The following is a 26,175-nucleotide window of genomic DNA, read 5'->3' as shown; positions in this document are numbered from 1 at the left end:
ATGACCGTTTTGAGTTTTGTGTCTAGAGTTTTGAAAATGACATCAAGGTTCTGAAATTAATAGCAAAGTGATTGTAAAAACCTATAATTTGTGGAAATGCTTAGTTTTAGTTTTGTTTTTATTAGTTTTTGTCTTTTTTGTAATAGCGGTTATTTGTCTGGGGCAAGATTAAAAAAGTCAGAAAAAGTATTGTGTAATCATAACTCAACAAAAACATCATACAATTTTAGAAATATGTATTCACAATGTATTCAACAATAACACCAGTACATAAAATGTACATATGATGATGAGCACAGATATGTAAACAGTCTACACAAGACGCAGCAGTAAGTGCAAAATGTGTACGTGAAAAACCCTAAATAGCCAGCAGACTAAAGAAGACAGACATGAACAGCATGTATTCAACCCATTGTTGAGCCACACATGACATTGCTGTCAGAGTATCAGGGAGCTCAATCTGAGAAAAAAACATTAAAAATAAACTCTTGAGGGTCAACACATTTAGATGAACCATCTCAAAAGGAACTAGGCTACTCAATGACTTGGACTGCCCAGCATTAGATGCATGTGCTGCAGCTCTATTGCAAATCATTGCAGTTGAATAGCCATACAATACTGCATTTCTATGTTGTACTTGACATCAACATTAATTAACAGTGAATATGTTGGACACTTCATGTACACTGAGATCCAGACAGCTGACAACATACTGCACCATCTCAGCTGGAAGCTGATGTGGTTTGATAAACAGATTAACCCCCGCTTCCTCACGCTTATGGTCTTCCTGCGTATTTACTAACCAGCAGCTATCGGGTCTTCTGTAGTCTTCTCTGTCCTACGGTTGTCTCCGTCATGCTGCCATGTCCTGTACCCATACATCCATGCCCTGTACTGGGGTTATAGCTTCTGTTTTGGAGGAAAGGGGGCTTTGCATTCTCCTTTACCTTGTTACGGTAAGCTAGGTTAGCCTCCTTGTGCGTGCTTCTCAAATGTACTTTCAAATTTGTGGGATTTTTCCCTATAATAAATTGTCCACATATTTTACCACCTTCCACTGCGAGGTACTTGCTTTTATCTGACACAGTCATAATCAAATAGGACTCTGCCATGATGCCAGGCGAGGAGTACAGACTATGTTGTGTTCAATTTGACGTCGTAAACTAAACATGTCTACGGCATAGACTGAATAAAACAAGTCTATGGTCGGAAATATCAACTCTGAAAGATATAACGTTATTTGATACAGTATATGAAAGACACTGACAAAGTCGAAAACTATGGACATTTACTTTATTTACTTTGGATTATTTTATTTTATTTTAGTTAGTTTTGGAAACAGACATTACAGTTTTAGTTTAGTTATCGTTCTTTTGTAATGCCTTGTTTTTATTTTTATTTCAGTTAACGACAACGTTTTTTCCACTCCTAGTTTTTGTTATTTCATTCGTTTTCGTTAACGATTATAACCTTGACACACACACACACACATACACACACACACACACACAGAGGAGGGTTTATTCATTACATTCATTTGCATGTTAATATGTTTTTTAAACGGTTGTTTTTGTAGCAGAACGGCGATAATATTCTGAGGTGATAGAGATTTCTCTGAGCTTTAGCAGATGTTTGGTTTCTCTAAAGATAAACTTTAGTCTTCTTTCTGTTCTTCAGGTTTCAAGTTGAAGGACTTCCTGCGGGACGGCGAGACTCTGTCCACGTTCCTGAGAAACTCTAAACTACTCTATGAAAACGACATCCCACTGATCAAAGACGCCAACGTCAACCTGGAGAAGGTCAGCACGCCGTCTGTCTGTCTGAACACGATCAGTTTGGTTAATTGGGTTTCATTTATTCAAGCATACATTTCTCTTTATCAAATTGTCCGAAATAACTGTCCTATAAGGTAACACAGACTCATTGCCTTTACGTGGCGTTTGAGAAATGGGAGAATTGCCTGAACCCAAATATAATAAACTGTAAACGCTGTGACTGAGACCTGAGAGAAGAGAACAGAAACTGGAAGACAGAATGAAGAAGAAGAGTTAACAGCAGATGGATGATACTGAACATGACCTTTGACCCCGGTCTCTCTCCGTCCATCCCAGGTGCTCCTGAAGGGTTTTGGCGTCCACCTGAGGGACATGTGTCCCAGGAAGGGCGAGCACACCGTGAAGGACTTTGTGGCGATCTCAGACCCTTGGGCGTCCTGGCAGGTAGAGAAAGTGATCTGTGACCAGCCGGCCAGCTGGCTGGACCACGCTGAGGAGATCTTCCTCAACAACCTGGACTTCCTGAAACCCATCAAGGTACCACGTGTCTGTGTGTCTGTCTGTCTGTGTGTGTGTGTCTGTGTGTGCATCTGTGTGTTTATGTGTGAGTCTGTGTGTATGTATGTGTGTGTGTGTGTGTGTGTGTGTGCATCTGTGTGTTTGTGTGTGTGGGACCGGAGACGTGTGTGTCTCCAGAGAGCAGCGTTTCTTTTGTCTGCAGAAATCTACGAGCCGCTGACTGACGGTGTGAAACTGAAACTGACCTCTGGGTCGTTTCCACGGCAACAGAGAGAGAAATCCTCCCAATCCTTCGGTCAGAGACCCGGAGAGGAAATCCTAAAGTTTATAGTTTCAGCAAAGTTAAAGAAGGAGAATCCACTTCTGTTTATCTGACAGCAGAGATGTTCACAAGTCATTTTTTGTAAGTCCAAGTCGTGTCTCAAGTCTTTGAGGGGCAAGTTCAAGTCAAGTCTCAAGTCATCTGTCCCTAACACTGTATTGTTAAATGTTATGAATTCAAAGCATGTCCTGTAGCTACCATCCATAAAGTACAGTATCAAAATCAGTTGTAGGATAACTTTATGGGGTCTAGTTAACACACCCTCTAACCCTTATTATTATAAATATTAACCTAAGCCTGTCACATCATATGGATACAACTATAAAGATACAATGTGCCTGTTCCCAGCATTAGCACAACACTTTGCGATGGTTAGCTTGTTACCTGTGATGATATATGCTAAATGTAACGTCTCTTTCACTCAAAAAAAAGTCTAATGTCGAAGTGGAAATCAAGAGAATAGTGGCAGCGCCACACCAGTTACAGAACAACATGCATCTCAGTATCAGTCCAAATTACGCACGATAAGCAGTTTGAACTCACTGATGTAATGCCATTTATTTTCTAAGTGTTAGTACGCTCAGTGAAACTGAGTCCAGCGTGAGGGAGATCTGACTCAGAGGAGGAGAGGTTAGTGAGGTCAGGGTCTCCACGGCAGGGTTAGGGCTGCGCCACGCATGGATGAAATAATGAAATAGTAAATAGGACTACAGTAACACAAATATGTGCAGAATTAAGACAGTCAAGATGGCCCAGCGTTTGGTGGACCGGGTACACCTTGTTCACTTAATAGCCTACAAATCACCCACGGGATCAATTACGCATCATATGAGTTTGCCCCCCCGACACAGCGTCCGTGCGTCCCCCCCTCCTGTGTACCATGGATGTCTGACACTCAGCAACTACTAACTATAAAGATATAATTTGCCTGTTCCCAGCATTAGCACAAGACTTTGCGATGGTTAGCTTGTTACCTGTGACGATATATGCTAAATAGAACTTCTCTTTTACGTTAGTGTGTGAGTGACTGACCTATTTGGGAGCGTTTAGAGATGCCTGATGAAGTTTGACATTGTTGATCCGGCATCATTTATCTTGGTGCCACACACCTTGCATGTAGCTGTTCTCTTACTGCCACTGTTTACCAAGTTAATGAAAGCAAAACTAATGACAAAAGGCACAACTCCAGGAGGAATTGGTGTCGCCATCGTCAATGCATTTTTTTGATGTAGGTGCATATATGCATACCGCATGTGTTATGTTGCACATTATGGCAAAGGGCAGGGAACATGCAGCTCGCCATACGTTTCCCCAACGTATATGTGCCAATAAAAGAAAATAGAAATACATGACTAAATTGAGATTTAAAAAGCAACAATTGCATGAAAACATGTTGTTGATGAGTCTCGAAGCTCGAGTCTGAAGTCTTTTAGGTCGAGTCCGAGTCAAGTCTGAAGTCAGCTGTTTGTGCGACTTAAGTGCGACTCGAGTCCGAGTCTCAGACTCGAGTCCCCATCTCTGTCTGACAGTCACCAACCAAACTCTGTGCAAATGTTCAGAGTTTTTAAGAAGGACATCTTGTCCTTTTTAACATGTATCTGTCACCAACCAAACTGTGTAATTTAAATGTATTTAAGTGGGACACCTTTTACTGCTCTACATACATATACCTGACACCAACCAAACTCTGTGCAAATGTTCACAGTATTTAAGAAACCCCACAATATCTCACATTGTATTTATCCGTTCATATTCTTCCTGTTTTACTAAACTCTTTGAACTGAAGCTTGAATCTGAAATGTGTCTCCGTGTCTCTCAGAGGGACGTGACGTCTGCCCCCGAGGCCGTCAAGCTGGTTGTCAGGGCGACCAACAACCTCCTTGACAGTCTGGGTTCGCTGATGGTCAAGGTAAGAAACCACAGCCCAACAACAACTTCATCAGGTTTCCCAAACTTTGAAGGATTTTACTAATTTCAATAAATAAATAAACATATTTTGAGTTTAAAGTTTAAACTTTGCATATTATGAAAGTCGGATTTAAAAGAAAAAAATGTAGGAATATTTTAAGAATGAAGTATTACATATTTTTAAATGTTGCCAATCTGTAGTCAATCATAATGTTTCAGCCCATTTTTGCATCTGTATATTTTATTTGATTAGGACAATGCACATTAATCAACATTTCTGTAAATGTGCCAGTGTTAGCCAGTCGGCTAATTTTCAACTGTAGTCCTAGTTGCATGTCTTTATGGTGGGAGGAAACCGGAGCACCCGGAGGAAACCCACGCAAACACGGGGAGAACATGCAGACTCCACACAGAAAGGCCTGGCAGAAGTGCTAACCACTGAGCCACTGTGCTGCCTGATCAATTTGATCAAATAACTAGATGTTAGGGCTTCACTTCTACAGTCCATGCAGTGACCGCTGATTTAAACCCAGGGGAGCAGCGTCAACGGGTTTTAACCCAGCAACAGCGATGATGAGCTTTTCCTCCATTTTTTCGGAACTAATGTTTTGGTAGGAACGGAAGATTACATCGTATGTTTCTCTGGAATCGAAGGACAAGGACGTCTATATTTATACAGATTGACGCTGTGGTCGCTCAAAACGCCCAAAACGCGACGCTGACCAATTTGCTGCTCCTTGCAGCTGAGAGAAGCCAGCTTCTATTGAAAATGAAAGACATCCTGTAACGTTGAAGCTCAAGTCGGCGGCGGTGTGTACGTACAGACAGTCTCTCAGAGTCTCTCAGAGTTTCAGAGTCTCTCAGAGTCTCTCAGAGTCTCTCAGAGTTTCAGAGTCTCTCAGAGTTTCTCAGAGTCTCTCAGAGTTTCAGAGTCTCTCAGAGTCTCTCAGAGTCTCTCAGAGTCTCTCAGAGTCTCTCAGAGTTTCAGAGTCTCTCAGAGTCTCTCAGAGTCTCTCAGAGTCTCTCAGAGTTTCTCAGAGTCTCTCAGAGTTTCAGAGTCTCTCAGAGTCTTTGTGTCCAGATGAAAGTGATGAGCTGCAGCTGAACAAAGACGCACTGCAGGGTTTCACTTCACAGTCCGCCAAACAACAAACACTCAGAGTCCTGCTCACACTGGGGATTAACTGGGGACACACTGGGGATTAACTGGGGACACACTGGGGATTAACTGGGGACACACTGGGGATTAACTGGGGACACACTGGGGATTAACTGGGGACGTATAACTGGGAAAAAAAGGAATAAACACTGGGACAAACTGGAATATAAACTGGGGACACATTGGGGAAAGACAAACTGTTTGGATTAACTGGGACGCAACATTGGGGTTAAACTTTGGGACACATTGGGTATAAACTGAGGACAAAGAAATAAACTGGACTAGAACTACAACAGTGAGTAAACTAGTATAACAAACAGACTGTGGTACTATACTGTGCTGGACAGTATGAACAGCTGTTGTACTAGTATGTAACAGTACTGTGTGTACTATGTGTACAGCTGGCCGGTATGAACAGCTGTAGTACTAGTATCTAAAGTACTGTGTGTACTGTGTGTACAGCTGGCCGGTATGAACAGCTGTAGTACTAGTATCTAAAGTACTGTGTGTACTGTGTGTAGCTGGCCGGTATGAACAGCTGTAGTACTAGTATCTAAAGTACTGTGTGTACTGTGTGTGTACAGCTGGCCAGTATGAACAGCTGTAGTACTAGTATCTAACAGTACTGTGTGTACTGTGTGTGTACAGCTGGCCGGTATGAACAGCTGGGTGGATCTGAGGAACGAGATCATCTTCCTGACCCAGAAGGCCAGGTCCTCCCCCAGCGCCATGTACCAGGCCGTCTCCAGGATCGTGTGTGGCCACCTGGAGGGTGGCGGATGGCAGATCAAGTCCCTGAACTGGTACGAGGACAGCAAATACAAGGGGCTGTTCAGTAACCACGGAAACAGCAGCGAGGATGAGCCAGCGGCGCTCTACGACAACTCCTCCAGTGAGTCCAGACCCGTTTATACTAGAGAGGTTCTGGTCCAGACCTGTTTATACTAGAGAGGTTCTGGTCCAGACCTGTTTATACTATTTGTGTGTGTGTGTGTGTTCTGTGTGTGTGTGTGTGTGTGTTGTGTCTGTGTCTGTGTGTGTGTGTGTGTGTGTGTGTGTGTGTGTGTGTGTGTGTGTGTGTGTGTGTTTGTGTGTGTCTCAGCTCCCTACTGTAACAGTCTGGTCCAGAGCATGCACACCTAACACGGCTGTCAGGATGATCTGGCAGGCTCTGAAGCCTCTGCTGCTGGGGAAGATCTTGTACACGCCCCACACCCCCGCCACCCAGAGGGTCATCCACGAGGTATGACATCACTTCCTGTCTACTCAGGTGGTTGTGCCTAGAAGGGATACAGCTACAGCCGGAAGTTGACAAATCTGGCAAATAATAATATATTTTTAATACTTTCACGTGTCTGTTGTGACAGAAGTTTCTGTTGCAGCCGGAGTGTTTTTCAAAAAGTACAAAATGAAAAAAATAGAGACTAGTTGTGAATGAAACCAAAAGTTTGGTCTTTGAGTATTTATTTACATTTGCAAATGCAGGAAAACAGTTTTCTCAAGTACATCAGCAGTGTGGAAAAAGTGTCTTCAAGTGAGCTAAAAGTTCAGCCTCTATACAAAATCTTTACAACCTTCCCTTTTGCCCCTGTTCTAAAATGAATCACAAGACCTGTTAATCTCAGCTGCCAGGGACAGGAAGAATATGTCTAAGAGACACAGTTCACACTTTGTTTATGGTATCCCTTATCTGCTAAAACTAAAACAGAAGGCTAAGGCCATGTCCACACATACCAAAATGATCTTTTTTTTACCGGTCTTCCCTGGATTCGTTTCAAGAATAGTTGCATCCAAATGAATCCATTTGTAAATGACTCAACGCGCTACTTCATATGCCAGGCCTATAGGCGGCGCTGTTTCTGCTACAGAAATTTACCAAAAATGGAGAAGAAGAGCATAGTCACTTCCACTTCCATCATAACATGACTAGATTATAACATTCTCTTAATACATCCGTGGACTATAATAACTTTCACCACTGCTCATTTTATAAAGGCTGCCGCAAGAAAATATGTCTTTGTTTACATTGTATAATGTGCTGTTGGATTGCTTTTTATTTTGTATGATTTCAGTGCGCTAGCAGCGAGCTAACGTTAGCGCGATTCCTAAACTGCCTCCTTACTTATGTTCTCTCATGACTCCTAAAGTCACCACCAAGAAACGTAATCTTAGATCATATGGGCAAATCATGTATGACATTCCCCAAACGCCAACTGTTTTGGTGAAAGTGCCTTTAACCCATCTGTTATCCTCGGGTCAAATCTGATCCGTTTACAAAACTTTCTATATCAGAACTATGACAAAAGAACGTTGACAAAAGTGACAAATGTTGGAAAAAGCTACAAAAACGCAGGAAAACAAATTGACAAAAAAATTTTTTTTTAAATGCAGAAAAAAGTCACAAAAAATCTGATAAAGTGACAAAACATTGGAAAAAAGTAAAAAAAACTATATTTATAAATAAAATTTAAGTGTAGAAAAAAAACAACAAAATGTTGACATTTCTGTATCAGAACTATGACAAAAGAATGTTGAAAAAAGTGACAAATATTGCTACAGAAAATGCTACAATAATGCAGGAAAGAAAATTGACAAAAACATTTATTTTAAACGCAGAAAAAAGTGAACCATCAAAAACATCTCCAAAGGTAACAAACATGTTTAAAATTTGTTTTTTAAAAAGTGTCAAAATATTTTGAATAAAATCAACAAAAACGTTGAGAAAAGTGTAGAAAAAGAACAACAAAATGAAATTTTGACAGAAAAACACAAAGTTGCAGGTCGACGGGAGGACAACACGAGGGTTATCGTTGTTGCACCCTCATCCTGGTATAAACTGCTGAATCATCTTAAATTAGACTACCTACCAACAATGACACAGTTTATAATTAGGATAAAGGACTATTTGAGAACTAAATGCACACATGCTGTTACTGAGCACTGCTGGTGATTGTGTTGAGATGATGTTAAATTTCTAATTGTCTTTTTCTGTTTCATGTCGTTTGTTTTACTATATGGAACTACTATACTGCTGTCTTGACCAGGAGTCCCTTGAAAAAGAGATTCTGGATCTCAATGGGAGTATTTCCTGGTAAAATAAAAGTTGATAAAATGTGTTTCCAGTTAATCTGTCTGATTGGATCTATTCCAGGACTGGAGTAAAGCTACATGCTAACCTCAATAAAACAATAATAAAACAATAAAGCTACATGCTAACCTCAATGACGCAATAATAAAACCATATAGCAATATGCTAACGCCAATAAAGCAATAATAAAACAATATAGCAACATGCTAATGTCAATAAAACAACCTGTGTGTTACATTCAGCTTCTGTCTCATGTTATAGACTCATCCCTCTCCGCTGCACCTGTCTCATGTTCTGATTAATTCTGGCAGAAAGTGTCCCCGGTAACTGTGTAACTGTGTCTGTGGTGCGTTCAGGTGAACCAGACCTTCCAGGAGCTCGGTGTGTTCAGGGACCTGGACGAGATGTGGGAGGAGATGAGACCCAAAGTCTGGAAGTTCATGGAGAGCAGCGAGCAGATGGACCTGCTCCGGGTAAACACTCTTCTCTTTATTATATTATATTATATAATTATATACCTTTACCCCCTCACGGTTCCCTCTTTCTTTATTATATTATATAATGATATACCTTTACCAGGGATGTTCACCCTCTTTTAGTTGTGTTGACTGATGTCTGTGATCACTGGTTGATAATAATAATAATAATAATAATAATAATAATAATAATAATAATAATGATAATAATAATAATAATAATAATAATAATAATAATAATAATAATAATGATGATATTTGGTTCAGACTCTGCTGAGGAACAACGCCACCTCCAGCTTCTTCAGAGATCAGCTGAGCGGCACCGACTGGACCGTCGCCGACGTCTCCTACTTCCTGTCCAAGCAGGCGCCAGACCCTGGCAGGCCGGGCGGCGCCGTGACCTGGAGGGAGGTGTTCAACGAGACGGACCAGGCCATCATGAGCATCTCCCGCTTCATGGAGGTAACACCTTATTCTTCTTTAATGCTGCAGATATGAATCCATCCATTACTGTCTGGATGAATGGATTAAAGAGATATTTCACAGTTGGAAAGATGAATATATCTGAGTGAATTTATTTTTGAAATTGGTGCTTTCTATGCCGAGAAAAGCCATAAAATGTGTTTTTGGCTCATGTGGATGATAGACACCAAATCCCAGAATGCACTTGCTTCACTGCTCTGAGTCCACTCCCAAGTCACGCCTACCGTTTACAGACAGACAGACAGACACGAAACAACGTTTCACCGTTCACATAGTCCGGTACGCTGTTGTTGTGTACCGTACTGCCATGTTTCCACAACAACAAAAGCACAGCAGTCTCTGAACTTGCGTTGGGAGTTTCGTTGAAGTTGGATGTAGTCCATTTCCTGCATTTTCTCCGATCTGTACTAATGTATCCCAGTGGTACACATGTGCGGTAGTTTGAATGCAGATAATTGTTGTAAAAGTTTGCTGCTGAAAAGCGAGAGCTGTAGCTTAGCTCCAAGATGGCTGACACTCGGCTTGCTTCAGCCTGCTTCGGGTAAAGACGACAGTCTAACCCCCTATGTGTGGGTTGAAAAAATGCGGAAGTAGCTCCTAGTACTGGCTGTAGTCCATAGCATCTGGGCAAAAATGTCTCTGATGGATCAGAGGCTTTTTTCCAGACCCACAATACGAGATCTCTGGTCTCAGGGGGACATGAGGGAGGGAAGCACGGTCATTAGAAAATACTACCGAGTTTCTACTGATACAAAGCTTAATGCTAATCGGTGAAGTATCCCTTTAATGTTACCAGATCACATGATCATTTATCTGTGTGTGTGTGTGTGGGTCTATGTGTGTCTCTCTCTCTGTGTGTGTGTGTGTCTCAGTGTGTAAACCTGGATAAACTGGAGCCTGTCTCCAGCGAGGAGCAGCTGGTGAACCGGTCCATGGAGCTGCTGGAGGACAGGAAGTTCTGGGCGGGGATCGTGTTCCTGGACGTTGAGCCCAACGCCACCGAGCTGCCGGCCAAACTCAACTACAAGATCCGCATGGACATCGACAACGTGGAGAGGACCAATAAGATCAAAGACACGTAAGCACACGCACGCACGCACGCACGCACGCACACACACACACACACACACACACAGATGTAACTGTTCCTGAGAGCTGTGTTAAGGGTAATTTCCCTTCCATCACCAACTCCACCAGACTCCATGTAAATAATCAGGACTTTTAGCGTGTATAGAGCCAGCATATCTCCACCAGACTCCATGTAAATAATCAGGACTTTTAGCATGTATAGAGCCAGCATATCTCCACCAGACTCCATGTAAATAATCAGGACTTTTAGCGTGTATAGAGCCAGCATATCTCCACCAGACTCCATGTAAATAATCAGGACTTTTAGCGTGTATAGAGACAGCATATCTCCACCAGACTCCATGTAAATAATCAGGACTTTTAGCGTGTATAGAGCCAGCATATCTCCACCAGACTCCATGTAAATAATCAGGACTTTTAGCGTGTATAGAGACAGCATATCTCCACCAGACTCCATGTAAATAATCAGGACTTTTAGCGTGTATAGAGACAGCATATCTCCACCAGACTCCATGTAAATAATCAGGACTTTTAGCGTGTATAAAGCCAGCATATCTCCACATGTAAATGGGTGAATTAAGGGTTTATTTCAACCAAACCAGAGTGGTGATTGTTGGAACAGTGGAAAGATGAACCAAGATGTCTTTTTGATAGTTTTATTTAGTTTCTGTCCACTTTGAATGAAGTGTCTTTACAATGATAAGAAAACTGTTTATTTACATGGAGTCTGGCTCCATCAGAAGATGTTGTACTGTCTCTTTAAGTGTTTTGAAGGTGACCCACTATGTTGTCTCCCCAGGTACTGGGACCCCAGTCCCCGGGCCGATCCCTTTGAGGACATGCGGTACATCTGGGGCGGGTTCTCGTACCTGCAGGACGTTATCGAGCAAGGCATCATCAGAGCCATGACGGGCACCAAGGAGAAGACGGGCGTCTACATCCAGCAGATGCCATATCCCTGCTACGTAGACGACATGTACGGTTCACCTGTTCAGACACTACTTTCAGCTGTTTATTTCTACCATTTATTCATTACTTTCAGCTGTTGATTTCTACCATTTATTCATGACTTTTAGCTAACTACCTGTTTATACTTCTTCTCTAACATGCACCATGTAGTATTGCTGATATTTTCTTTTAATCAAATTACAATTTATATTTTTTATATTAGTTGAGCTAATCTAAAAACTTTCCACATACCCCTAGTTGGGATTCACTGACTATGTTTACATGTTAACATCCTGTTATACATGTTAACATCATGTTGCCATAAAACAGCTCAGAGGAAGATTGGCTTTTTTTCAGAATAAGGGCAAAAACCAGAATATTATGTGCATGTAAACGTGGTTATTTTCCTAACACATGTTCCCTGTGTTCCCCCTGTTGGGTTCCCCCTGTTGCCCCCCCCCCCTCCCCCCCAGCTTCCTGCGGGTGATGAGCCGCTCCATGCCTCTCTTCATGATGCTGGCCTGGATGTACTCGGTGGCGATCATCCTGAAGACCGTAGTGTACGAGAAGGAGGCGCAGCTGAAGCAGACCATGAGGATTCTGGGATTGAACAAGGTCATCCTGTGGGTCAGCTGGTTCATCAGCAGCCTGATTCCTCTGCTGGTCAGCGCCGGGCTGCTGGTGCTGCTGCTCAAGGTCACCACCAAATCATATTCATTGTTACCAATCACAAACTGTTCCACCTAACAGAAAACGTTCCCTATATAGTGTGAAAGTTCTCCTTTAATAAAGTTGTGTGTGTGTGTTTTTTTGGGTCCAGGTGGGGAACCTGCTGCCCTACAGCGACCCGGGGCGTGGTCTTCCTCTTCCTAGGATCCTTCGCCGTGGTAACCATCATGCAGTGCTTCCTCATCAGCACGGCGTTTGACCGCGCCAACCTGGCAGCCGCCTGCGGAGGCATCGTCTACTTCACGCTCTACCTGCCCTACGTGATGTGTGTCGCCTGGCAGGACTACATCGGCTTCACAGCCAAAGTCTTTGCCGTGAGTCCGCCACACTCACTCATGTTTGTTGTTATGATGCTGTGTTGTTATTGGACAGAGTGAGATGTATGCCCCCGCCTGCAGAGCCTCCTGTCCCCCGTAGCCTCGGGTTCGGCTGCGAGTACTTTGCCCTGTTCGAGCAGCAGGGGGTCGGCATCCAGTGGAAGAACCTGGTCACCAGTCCTCTGGAGGAGGACCACTTCAGCCTCCGCACCTCCATCATCATGATGTATGTAGACTCCTTCCTCTACGGAGTCCTCACCTGGTACATCGAGGCTGTGTTTCTAGGTACACACACACACACACACACACACACACACACACACACACACACACACACACACACACACACACACACACACACACACCTTTAGTAAAGGGTAAGTTCTGGATTTTTCAACCTGGGCTGTACTTTCCAATGTTTTTGTGTCTAAGTGCCTCATACACCGTCAGTTAGGGTCACCCACCAGACTCCATGTAAATAATCAGAACTTTTATCATCATAAAACACACTTCATTCAAAGTGGACAGAAACTAAATGTTTCATGTTAAACTAAAAGGATCTTACTCTTTAACTAAAGGTCTATCTCTGTAGGGATCCATCCCATAATGTTGTCAGACACTTAGAATAATAATGTGAGTCTGTCAGCGGCAGAAACAGAACTTTTAGTGTACTCTAACTGATGCTGAACACTCAATATTGAACCAAATTTTAAAGATTTTTGTTCCCATCAGTCACTCAGACTCAGAAACATGTAAGAATAGTGTCCAGGTTGAATATAAATAACGTAACACTAAGCTGTAACATGTGAACCCCAGCCAGTTTCAACCCTGTCTGTTATTAAATGTTTACGCAGATGTTGTGATGATTAGTGTGAGTTTTGTGAAGGTGTGTGTGCTGTGTGTCTAAGGTCAGTACGGGATCCCTCGGCCCTGGTACTTCCCCCTCAGTAAGTCCTACTGGTTCGGACAGAAAGAGGGAAAGTCCAACAGCGTTCCTCTGTGCCGGAGAGGAAACCCAGAAGGTGAGAGCGCTGTATGCATTAACATGTTGTTTCTGTGTCTTGTTGAGACAATTAATCCTTTTATTGGAGCTATATTTTTCAGCTGGTAATAGGCCAGAGTCAATCATTTCACCAAGATTTCTGGTATGATTTGTAACGTTCATTGGCTTTTTTTTAATTAATTTTTCTTATGCAAAACAACTATTTTGTATATATTTGTTTCTGTATTTACTGTTTATTATTATATCAATGTTTAATATGATTGTCTGCACCAATCACCCAGGCAGATTCTATGTAAGTGTAACTTATTGTGGCAATAAACACATTTCTGATTGTGAAAGTGAGCACTGACCTTTAAGACTTTTATTGTGAAAATCTGCGGCTTCCTGTGTGTGTTTTGCAGCTGTGTGCATCGAGGAGGAGCTGGCTCACCTGCAGCCCGGCATCTCCATCGAGGAGGAGCCGGCTCACCTGGAGCCCAGCGTCTCCATCGAGAACCTGGTGAAGGTTTACCGCCACGGGAAGAAGCTGGCGGTGGACGGACTGACGCTCAACTTCTACGAGGGACAGATCACATGCTTCCTGGGACACACCGGAGCCGGGAAAACCACCACCATGTGAGTAACGAGACAGAGACTGACACTAGGACAGAGACAGAGACAGACACTATGACTGAGACAGGGACAGACGCTAGGGCTGGGACAGAGACAAACACTAGGGCTGAGACAGAGACAGACACTAGGGCTGAGACAGACACTAGGGCTGAGACAGGGACAGACACTAGGGCTGATACAGAGACAGACACTAGGGCTGAGACAGACACTAGGGCTGAGACAGGGACAGACACTAGGACACAGACAGACACTAGGGCTGGGACAGAGACAAACACTAGGGCTGAGACAGAGACAGACACTAGGGCTGAGACAGACACTAGGGCTGAGACAGGGACAGACACTAGGACACAGACAGACACTAGGGCTCATACAGAGACAGACACTAGGACTGGGACAGGGACAGACACAGGGACTAGGACACGGATACAGGTACTTTCCCCGGCATACATGCTGATTGAATTGTGTTGTGATTCCTGACGTATTGTGATTCGAGAGTGTGGAGTGGGATTTTATTTTCCTTCTTTAGCAAAACCTAATGCTGTTGTCCCTGTAGATCCATCCTAACTGATCCAGTATGGTTATATGAATGCTGTTGTCCCTGTAGGTCCATCCTGACGGGTCTGTTCCCTCCCACCTCTGGCACCGCCTACATCCTGGGCAGAGACATGCGGACGGAGCTGAGTGCCATCAGACAGAGTCTGGGAGTCTGTCCTCAACACAACGTCCTCTTCAGCATGTGAGTCTCCAGCACCACTCAGAATCTAATAGTATAGTATGTCAGAAAAAGTCGACCTTGGAGTCATCTTGGACAGCAACCTCACTTTTGAAAACTACATCAACCAAATAACCTGGGCTCTCATTTATAAAGGTGGCGTACGCACAAAGCGGGGCTGAAAACGTGCGTACGCCACTTCCCACGCAAAGGTTGTGATTTATAAAAAACAAACTTGACGGGAGAATGTGCGGACCTCCACGCTCTGAACCATGCGTACACACATTTTGGAGACAAAATAGGATTTGGAGACAAAATAGGAATTGGCGACGCAGATGGTGAGGTGGTGAACTGAAGTCAGACTGCAGAGAGTACATGGGAATAAGGATTACTCCTTACTATATTTTCTAGTATTGATGCCGCACGCACATTCTTTCACTCCTTATCATCCACATACCATGAATATTAAATCGAGCAGTGTTATTTGCGCTTGTACTGAGTGATAACTGTTCCATAAACACCTCCAACTCAAATCTTAAATAAAGATTTGTTCTTAATATTTAATCGGCGCTGTCTCACCGTCACATTGTCTGCTAAGGAGCCCAAGAGGAGGAGATGGCCCGACTGCATGGAATACAGGATAGCATCAAATACCCTAGCATTAGATAACGGCAGAAAACAGTGTAAATAACTAAATATCTGTCGTTAATATTGTGCATATATCATCAAATGTCAACGTCTGGAAATACAGCTGTTAAGCTCTCTCGCAATCGTTACCCTTAATGTCCTCGTAATTGGTCTGAACTTTAATACTGTTCATAACAAAACCTGCATGAAGAAAAGTGTGTTTGCTATTAGATTTTCATCTTCAAATTGTATCTCAGGGGTGGGGGATACCACTAGTTGATGCTGTGTTTTTGGCAAGGTGTTAACAATCACAAATCGGCTAATTTGCCGATTTAAATTCCCTAAAGCTGAGCTCTTGGATCTATGTACTGAATTGGGTCCAGTAGAGAGGGCAACGCACCAGAACCGTGCCATCCCGGTTCAAATACAGGTTCTCGCCACTCTGGGGGAAACCGGCTGTTTCCAGAGGGAAATGTCAGACAGCTAAGTGTTTTTTTTAAATAAGTATTATATATAATCTTCAACTTTATCACTAAGGCTTGTTTGGATATAATATATAGTTTTGTTAAATCTAGGTCTGGTATAGCAAAGCTGTCCCCGAGTACTGTAATGCTTGCCGTTTTGGACAGTATTATTAAGATATGTAGTCTATACATCAGGTTTCTCTACACTGTGCAAGAACAGGCCGAAATTATAATTCAATTTGCAGCAATTCCTGAATTGCTTTGGCCCCGCCAGTCGTCATGACTTAACGAAAGAACAACTGCCAGGGTCATTAAAGGGGTGATAGAATGCAAAACCGATTTTACCCTGTCATAGTTGAATAACGACAGTTCGGTGGGTAAATAGGACATACATAGAAGCTCAAAATCCCACTGACACCCCTTTACTATGAAAATCTCATATTTTGAAACTACCGCTGAAAACGGGCGAATCCCAACAAAGCTGGAAGTTGACGTCAACCTCCCAAAAACCGGAACCTTTGTCAGCCCATGGGTGTATTCAGAGAACGGTCACGCCCCAACATTTACATAGGCTACACAACTGACCTGAGATCAGGTAGTCTTCTGAATCTAGGTCACGCAGATCTCTGCTATTCCATTACAAAATTCACTTCTGAAACTTTTTTATGCGAGAAATCAACTATGTAAAGCTCAAATATGGGCCATGTTACGAAAATGGATGGCTAATTGCAAATTTTGTCCGACTGTGTGTCGGAATTCAGCTGCCGGTGCTGCCTGTGTTGCTGCCTCGCCGCCCAGCCTGCCTTCCTTCACACACCCCGCGCTGAGGTACTTGGAGCTCCGTAACGACTGGCAGCCCACAGCACTCCCAACACCCGCAAAAGTCACCGGTTTTTGGATAATGGACTACTAAACGCTGGTGCTCTGACAGAGCTCCAGGGCCTGCAGCTCCCCTCTTCCTGCTAGCTAAATGCCCGGTGTGTGTGAGTGAGAGCGCGGTCAGCGAGCTTGTTACGCCAGCAATCTGTTACCACAGGTTCCAGTTAATCTTTTAATGTGTGTAATTATTATGTGTTGACTTATTTAAACGAACGATTGGGGAAATACACGCCTCTTGTCCGCGAGTCTCATTGATAGAGCCTGCGGCTGGATGTAGCTCTATCAATGAGAGCTAGCTAGCCTCCTCTTAGAATTCCTCTGGAATTCACAAATATTCATTAACTTGAAAGCGGACACCGTTGTTAGCTTTATAAGACATATAGTTAGATGTTGTGTAAGTGGCGTGACGAAATTGAAACTGTAAATATAATCGAATTAAGGCGAAAAGGAAGCTAACTATCCGTGGTTTGTAGCTACACATAGCTAGGATTGAAGGGACAGTCGCAGCTAACGAAACACTTTGTCTTCACAAATATTCATTAACTTGAAATCGGACACCGTTGTTAGGTTTATAAGACATATAGTTAGATGTTGTGTAAGTGGCGTGACGAAATTCAAACTGTAAATATAATCAAATTAAGGCGAAAAGGAAGCTAACTATCCGTGGTTTGTAGCTACACATAGCTAGGATTGAAGGGACAGTCGCAGCTAACGAAACACCTAGTCTTCACAAATATTCATTAACTTGAAATCGGACACCGTTGTTAGCTTTATAAGACAAATAGTTAGATTTTGTGTAAGTGGCGTGACGAAATTCAAACTGTAAATATAATCGAATTAAGGCGAAAAGGAAGCTAACTATCCGTGGTTTGTAGCTACACATAGCTAGGATTGAAGGGACAGTCGCAGCTAACGAAACACTTTGTCTTCACAAATATTCATTAACTTGAAATCGGACACCGTTGTTAGGTTTATAAGACATATAGTTAGATGTTGTGTAAGTGGCGTGACATGTGTGTAACATGAGGTAACAGATTGCTGGTGTAACAAGCTCGCTGACGGCGCTCTCACTCTCACACAGCGGGCCATTTAGCTAGCAGGAAGAGGGGAGTTGAAGGCCCTGGAGCTCTGTCAGGGCAGCGGTGTTGGTAGTCCCTGCTGTGGGCTGCAGCCGTGACCGAGTTCCGGTACCTCATAGCAGGTGGGGCTGTGAAGGAAGGCAGGCCGGGCGGCGAGGCAGCACCAGCGGCTGAACTCCGACACACAGTCTTACCAAATTTGCAATTAGCCATCAATTTTTGTAAAACGGCCCATATTTGAGCTTTATATAGTTGATTTCTCGCTTAAAAAAGTATCAGAAGTGAATTTAATAATGAAATAGCCCGATAAACAATGTATAACTTTGCAGTGTCTGAAATATGAGAGTCTCCCGTGTGTTTCTATGTAGTTTGCTCAAACCAATCAGCGCGTAGCTCATTCTGAATATTCATGAGGATACCATATTTGGAAGAAAAGCTCTTGTTCCAAATAGAGCCATATTCACAGGGTAATTAAGGGCCTAATAAAATATCATTCGGGCAATTTTCAGCCCAACCAATTTTACATACCCTATTAGGAGACCTTAAGGAACAGTGTAAAATACCCTATATAATCATTCTATCACCCCTTTAACATACTGATCAGCATTCATGAGGTGCTTTGCCTTGACTATTTATGGTTAAAAATGGGCGTGTACAGGGCGGGATAAGAGGCTGATTAACATACGCACACTTGTGGGTAGTCTGTGATTTATAAAGGGAACATTGCTATCAGATGTGCGTACACACGGTTTTATAAATCAGACTTTTATTTGGCGAACGTACACTTTTAGTAAGGATCCTACGTTTTATAAATGAGACCCCAGAACTGCCTTCTTTCACCTCAAAAACATTGCCTGTCTCCGCCCATCACTCACCTTCTCTGCTGCTGAAGCGTTTATTCACTCCTTCATCCCTTCCAGAATTGACTACTGCAACAGCATCCTCTATGGTTCATCTGTTAAAGCGTTAAATAGTCTCCTCACCCACACCTGTTCCTGTGATCACATCACTCCCATCCTCCAGAACCTCCATTGGCTCCCTGTTCCCCAACGCATCCAGTTTAAAGTCCTCCTCCTCACCCACAAAGCCCTCCATAACCAGGCTCCGTCCAACCTCACAAACCTGCTCCACTCCGATTTAATGTGATATATGTGCTGGTTTTACTGTACAGTGTCTTTGAGTACCATGTAAAGCTCTATATAAATCAAATGTATTATTATTATTATTATGATAAAGTGATATTATGGTATGTTGCTGGCAGGCTGACGGTGGAGGAACACATCTGGTTCTACGGCCGGCTCAAAGGCTTGTCGGAGCAGCAGGTGAAAGACGAAGTGGAGCAGGTCCTGCAGGACACGGGGATGCTGCACAAACGCAGCACCCGGGCCAACACGCTGTCTGGAGGCATGCAGAGGAAACTCTCGGTGGCGCTGGCCTTCGTTTGGGGGTCAAAGGTCGTGATCCTGGATGAACCCACAGCTGGAGTCGACCCGTACACTCGCAGAGTAATCTGGGACCTGCTGCGCAAGTACCGGCCCGGTGAGACAGGAGAGAAGAACAGAGAAAACAGGTTATTCTTAGGGATGCACCGAATCCAGATTTTTGGGGTTCGGCTGAATACTGAATCCACTGGTTGAGATTCTGCTGAATCCAAAACCGAATACTGAGCATTGTTTAGGGTCCTCGCCACCACGAGACCAATCAGCATTGAACAAATTGAACATGTAGCTGGACTTGAATGGTCTTCTTTTGACTGAAAGTACTGCCAAACAACAACTTTTTCTGCTCACCAGTTCCATGTCCACTTTCTCACAGCCTGCTGCATTGAATGCTCCACCTACGTAAACACCTTCCTGTAATCAACGGCGCCGTCACTACGGCGACCAGCGTAGCGTGCCTAGTGCAAGCGTAAGGTTCAGTTCGCTGGGAACAAATTCTAAAAAGCCCAATATTCAGCCGAATCTGAAGCCCAATCCTGGATTCGGTGCATCCCTAGTTACTAGTAACTACCTGTCTCCCTTCTCTTGTAACTGTGACTTAACTTCCTGTTTCCTGTCAGGGCGGACCATCATCCTGTCAACGCACCACATGGAGGAGGCGGACATTTTGGGCGACCGCATCGCCATCATCTCCCGCGGGAAGCTGTGCGGTGTGGGCTCGTCTCTGTTCCTGAAGAACCAGCTGGGGACGGACTATTACCTGAAGCTGGAGAAGAAGGAACCGGAACCATCGCTCAGTTCCTGCAGGAACTGCTGCACCGTATCCTTCAACAAGAAGGTATGCACGCACACACACACACACACACACACACACACACACACACACACACACACACACACACACACACACACACACACACACACACACACACACACACAGATATATGAGTATTTTAACACAGTATTTTGCTCTCTCTGTGTAGTAAAAGTTTGATATTTTGAGAGAAAACAGTTGAATATTTTGAGTACTTTACCACCGTATTTTGCTCTCAGTATTTTGGGTGTAGTAGCAGTATGTAAATCATTGTGTGTGTCTGTGGTGTGTTTCAGGACAAGGAGAGCAGCAAACATGAAAGTGAAGCTGCTGCCATTGGTGAGTGGAACGTTCACCTTCAGTCGCCTGCTCACACACACACACAGAAACACACAGACACACACAAACACACACACACACACACACACACACACACACACACACACACACACACACACACACACACACACACAGAAACACACACAGACACACACAGAATCACACACACACAGAATCACACACACACAGAAAAACACACACACACACACAATGCAATGAATCTGATGGAGAGCCTGGTACACTACCACTTCACTCACAACAAATGTTCGGTACCAATACCAGGACTTCGATACCGGTTCCTAAATGATGATACCAATTTTATAAAACAAAAGGTTAAGACAACATTACAACATACAACATACGACACAAACATTAGTATGTATGTTGCAGCTCCAAGGCCTCTCTGTGTAACGAAGAGTTCTTCCTGTGTGTCTCTACGACGTGTAACGTTAGACAGCCAATCACAGACATTATTAGATCTTGGTAGAAGATCACTGACGCTGAGGAGATTTACTCCTTAAGGATTGAATGACGAGGCATTTTCCGATACATGATACTTTAGAGGCATTTCGGTGTGTGCCTACAAAGTATTACTTTGGGTACCAAGCCCTGCTTATGAGACATCCAGAGCATTAGGATGAACATCATAATGTTCTGTAACACATTGTTTGGTTCTGACCCGTCAGAGACCCGAGAGACAGACCGGCTCTGCTGTTCAGACGGGAAAGGCCCGTATCAGGTGAAAGGCTGGAGTCTGAAGCAGCAGTTTGTGGATCTGATGTGGAGACGATTTCTCAACGCTCGCCGCTCCCCCAAGGGCTTCTTCGCTCAGGTACACTCACAAGTTTATATATGTTTATATAATCAGATATGGATTGAGATATTATATACATACAGTATGTACTGTATATATAATGTATATAAGTTTCCTGTAGGCGTGTGCAGTTTTTAGTTTCCATGTGTTTTGCAGATTGTTCTCCCGGCGGTGTTTGTGTTCATTGCGCTGGTCTTCAGTCTCATCGTCCCTCCGTTTGGGAAGTATCCGAGTCTGGAGCTGCAGCCCTGGATGTACGAGGACCAGGTCACCTTCATCAGGTACCTGTCCCCAAAAACACTCTCACCAGGTACACAACTGGCTCAAACTGGCGCTAATTAATGTGTGTGTGTCTGTGTGTGTCTGTGTGTGTGTGCCTGTGTCTGTGTCTGTGTGTGTGTGTGTGTCTGTGTGTGTGTGTGTGTGTGTGTGTGTGTGTTGTGTGTGTGTGTCTCAGTGATGATGCCCCCGGAGACACCAACATGCAGAAGTTACTTGGTGCTCTGTTGGACGCGCCAGGCTTCAGGACTCGCTGCATGGACGGAAATCCCATCCCGTAAGAAAACATGGCTTTAATAAATCTAAATGTGTAATATCATAAATAGGGATGCATACATACTGAACCTGGACGTAGTTTTCAAACTTCCTAGGGTGTGATCTACTTTAGACTTGACTTGAAGAGATTAGTTTCTGTTTATTGAGTTATTTCAATGTGGGATTTGTGTTTAACATCTAATGTTTGTTCTTTAAGATCAAATTCAGATTCAGAGTTACTTTGATAAGAGGACACATCTGTTGATGCACAGTTTACAGTCGTAATAATTCAGGAAAAAAGTGGTAAAACGATGATGGCCTAGGACGTTCAAGAACTGAATATATTCATCTTTACCCTTTACATCCTGTCCGTCTCTTATCTCCGTCCCCAGAGAGGCTCCGTGTACAATGGGCGATGACGACTGGAGTATTCCAGAGGTCCCTGAAAGCATCACGCAGCTGTTCAGCTCGTCCAACTGGACGATGGACGACCCGTCTCCGGCGTGCGTCTGCAGTTCCGATGGCAACAAGAAGATGCTGCCGGACTGTCCCGCTGGAGCTGGGGGGCTGCCGCCACCAGAGGTTCATTCACACACACACACACACATAACTACTACTAATAACCACTAATGAACCCTGACAAAGCACACCAGTGAAGGTAAAACCATTTCAGGTGACTACCTCATGAAGCTCATTGAGAGAACACCAAGGGTTTGCAGAGTTATCAAAAAAAGCAAAGGGTGGCTACTTTGAAGAATCTAAAATATAAGACATGTTTTCAGTTATTTCACACTTTTTTGTTAAGTACATAATTCCATATGTGTTCATTCATAGTTTTGATGCCTTCAGTGAGAATCTACAATGTAAATAGTCATGGAAATAAAGAAACACATTGAATGAGAAGGTGTGTCCAAACTTTTGGCCTGTACTGTATATATATATATAGATATATATATATAGAGAGAGAGAGAGAGAGAGAGAGCGAGAGAGAGATAGAGAGATAGATAGAGTATATATCTATCTCTTCTCTGAAAGATTTAATATCATATATTCTGTACATTAACATAAAGTTGTGTTTGTGTTCAGATGAAGCTGAGTCCCACCGACTCTCTTCAGAACCTGACGGGGAGAAACATCTCCGACTACCTGGTGAAAACATACGCTGACATCATCGGCAAGAGGTAGAACACACCGGGACAGATACTGCAGTACATTTACACAGAAATGCACACAAGTACAGAGTTAATACGCAGACAAACACACAAGTACACAGAGTTAATACGCAGACATACATACAAGTACTCAGAGTTAATACACAGACATAAACTCAAGTACACAGAGTTAATACACAGACATACACTCAAGTACACAGAGGTAATACGCAGACATACACACAAGTACACAGAGTTAATAAGCAGACATATATAGAGTTAATACACAGAAATACAGACAGAAATACAGACAGAAATACTCAGTAATACTCAGTGACTAACCATTTGTGTTGTTCACAGTTTGAAGAACAAAGTTTGGGTGAATGAATTCAGGTCAGTCTTTTTAATTCTTCTCTTCTGCTTTTATTTTGAAATCAAACTGTTTCCTGTTCATCACGTGTTAATCTGTTTTTTCTCTCTGCAGGTACGGAGGGTTCTCATTGGGCGCCAGGAGTATTCAGGTCCTCCCACTGGCCAATGAGGTCGACGACGCCATCGAGCGAATCAGAAAGATCTTTGCGTTACAGAAGGTAAGACTTTATTCACGTCTAAAATGTACTAAATTTGTTTATTATTGAGTGTTTGACAACATTATGGAAAGGATCCCTACAGAGATAGACCTTTTAGTTAAAGAGTAAGATCCTTTTAGTTTAACATTAAACAGCCCTGAAATCACCATCACCAAACTCCACCAGACTCCATGTAAATAATCAGGACTTTTAGCGTGTATAGAGCCAGCATATTTCCACCAGACTCCATGTAAATAATCAGGACTTTTAGCGTGTATAGAGCCAGCATATTTCCACCAGACTCCATGTAAATAATCAGGACTTTTAGGCTGTATAGAGCCAGCATATCTCCACCAGACTCCATGTAAATAATCAGGACTTTTTAGCTTACGTGTATAGAGCCAGCATATTTCCACCAGACTCCATGGAAATAATCATGGACTTTTTAGCGTGTATAGAGCGCATATTTCCACCAGATTCCATGTAAATAATCAGGACTTTTTAGCGTATATAGCGCATCTCCACCAGACTCCATGTTAATAATCAGGACTTTTAGCGTGTATAGAGTCAGCATATCTCCACATGTAAATGGGTGAATTAAGGGTTTATTTCAACCAAACCAGAGTGGTGATTGTTGGAACAGTGGAAAGATGAACCAAGATGGCTTTTGATAGTTTTATTTAGTTTCTGTCCACTTTGAATGAAGCGTGTTTTATGATAATGAAAGTCCTGATTATTTACATGGAGTCTGGAGGAAATATGCTTGCTCTATACACGCTAAAAGTCCTGATTATTTACATTGAGTCTGGTGGAAATATGCTGGCTCTATACACGCTAAAAGTCCTGATTATTTACATGGAGTCTAGTGGAGATATGCTGGCTCTATACACGCTAAAAGTCCTGATTATTTACATTGAGTCTGGTGGAGATATGCTGGCTCTATACACGCTAAAAGTCCTGATTATTTACATGGAGTCTAGTGGAGTTTGGTGATGGTGATTTCGGGGCTGTTTCATGTTAAACTAAAAGGATCTTACTCTTTAACTAAAAGGTCTATCTCTGTAGGGATCCATCCCATAATGTTGTCAGACACTTAGAATAATAATCTGAGTCTGTCAGTGGCAACAACAGAACTTTTAGTAGACGCTGACTGATGCTGAACATTTGTACATCAACGGACAAAAGACAAAGTTACCCTTTAATGAATTAGATACTAAGCTGAGGTCGTCTGTGTGTTTCAGGGCGCGGCTGCAGATCGATTCCTCGACAGTTTGTCCAGTTTCATTAACGGTTTGGACACAAAGAACAACGTCAAGGTAAACGCAGCTGTGATGTGTTTAAAGGCTCCGGGAAAACACAGATTTATAACACACAAGAAAACATACAAAACTGTAGTAGAGGGAAAAACATCAACAGGTTCAATCCAAAAATTATCAGTGTAAATGAAAAAGAGATTACAGATTACAGAAATACTGATTTACATAACCACGACAGAACGACACTAAGAAACAAAGAGTATTAATTAAAAATCACAAGTTGAAAACATACAAGGGAAGATTTATCAAAACAATGGTTGCCTAGATACTGTTTATATCTACACATCTTTCTGGCAATTTTACTAGACTTCACTTTTTTAGTGAGGAAAAAATCTTTTATAAACCAAACATTGGCTCAGAATAATAGAATATGCAGATGTTTTTACAGTTTTCTTTTTTGAAGATTATTTTTTGGGCATTTTTAGGCCTTTATTTTGATAGGACAGTTTAGACTTGAAAGGATAGAGAGAGGGGGAATGACCTGTAGCAAAGGTCGGAGTCGAACCTGTGGCCGCTGCATCAAGGACCTCTATATATGGGCGCCTGCTCTACCAACTGAGCTAACCGGGCGCCCCGTTTTTACAGTTTTCAACGGTGATCCAGAATGAAAATCAGCAGAATTTAAAGACTGGTTTTCAGATACATTTTTTGACACTTTTTTTATACAGTTTCAACACTTTTTTAACATGTTTTTCAACTTTTTTTTACGCTTTCAATGCTCAAGTTAAATTTTTTTTTTTTACATTTGTTTAAAATGTGCGGAAACTCTGTTTCTGCAGTGTAACCCTGTATATATCATCACCTGTTTATATCAACATCGGTTTATGACATCATCTGTTTATAACTTCATCTGTTTATGACATCATCTGTTTATGACACCATCTGTTTATATCATCATGTGCTTTATTACATCATCTGTCTATATCATCATTAGTTTATATCATCATCTGTTTATATCATCATCTGTTTATGACATCATCTGTTTATTACATCATCTTTTTATAACATCA

At 42.7% G+C, this 26,175-nt stretch overlaps 1 pseudogene; it reads left to right on the top strand.

Annotated features, from left to right (window-relative positions):
- Nucleotides 1-26,175, top strand: part of LOC120566807 — a 98,793-nt pseudogene that overhangs the window by 55,029 nt on the left and 17,589 nt on the right.

The sequence above is a fragment of the Perca fluviatilis genome, chromosome 10, assembly GCF_010015445.1.
Source record: "Perca fluviatilis chromosome 10, GENO_Pfluv_1.0, whole genome shotgun sequence".
In the NCBI taxonomy this organism is placed as follows: Eukaryota; Metazoa; Chordata; class Actinopteri; order Perciformes; family Percidae; genus Perca; species Perca fluviatilis.
The sequence above is the reverse complement of the archived record's forward strand: the minus strand, read 5'-3'. Positions and strand labels throughout refer to the sequence as shown.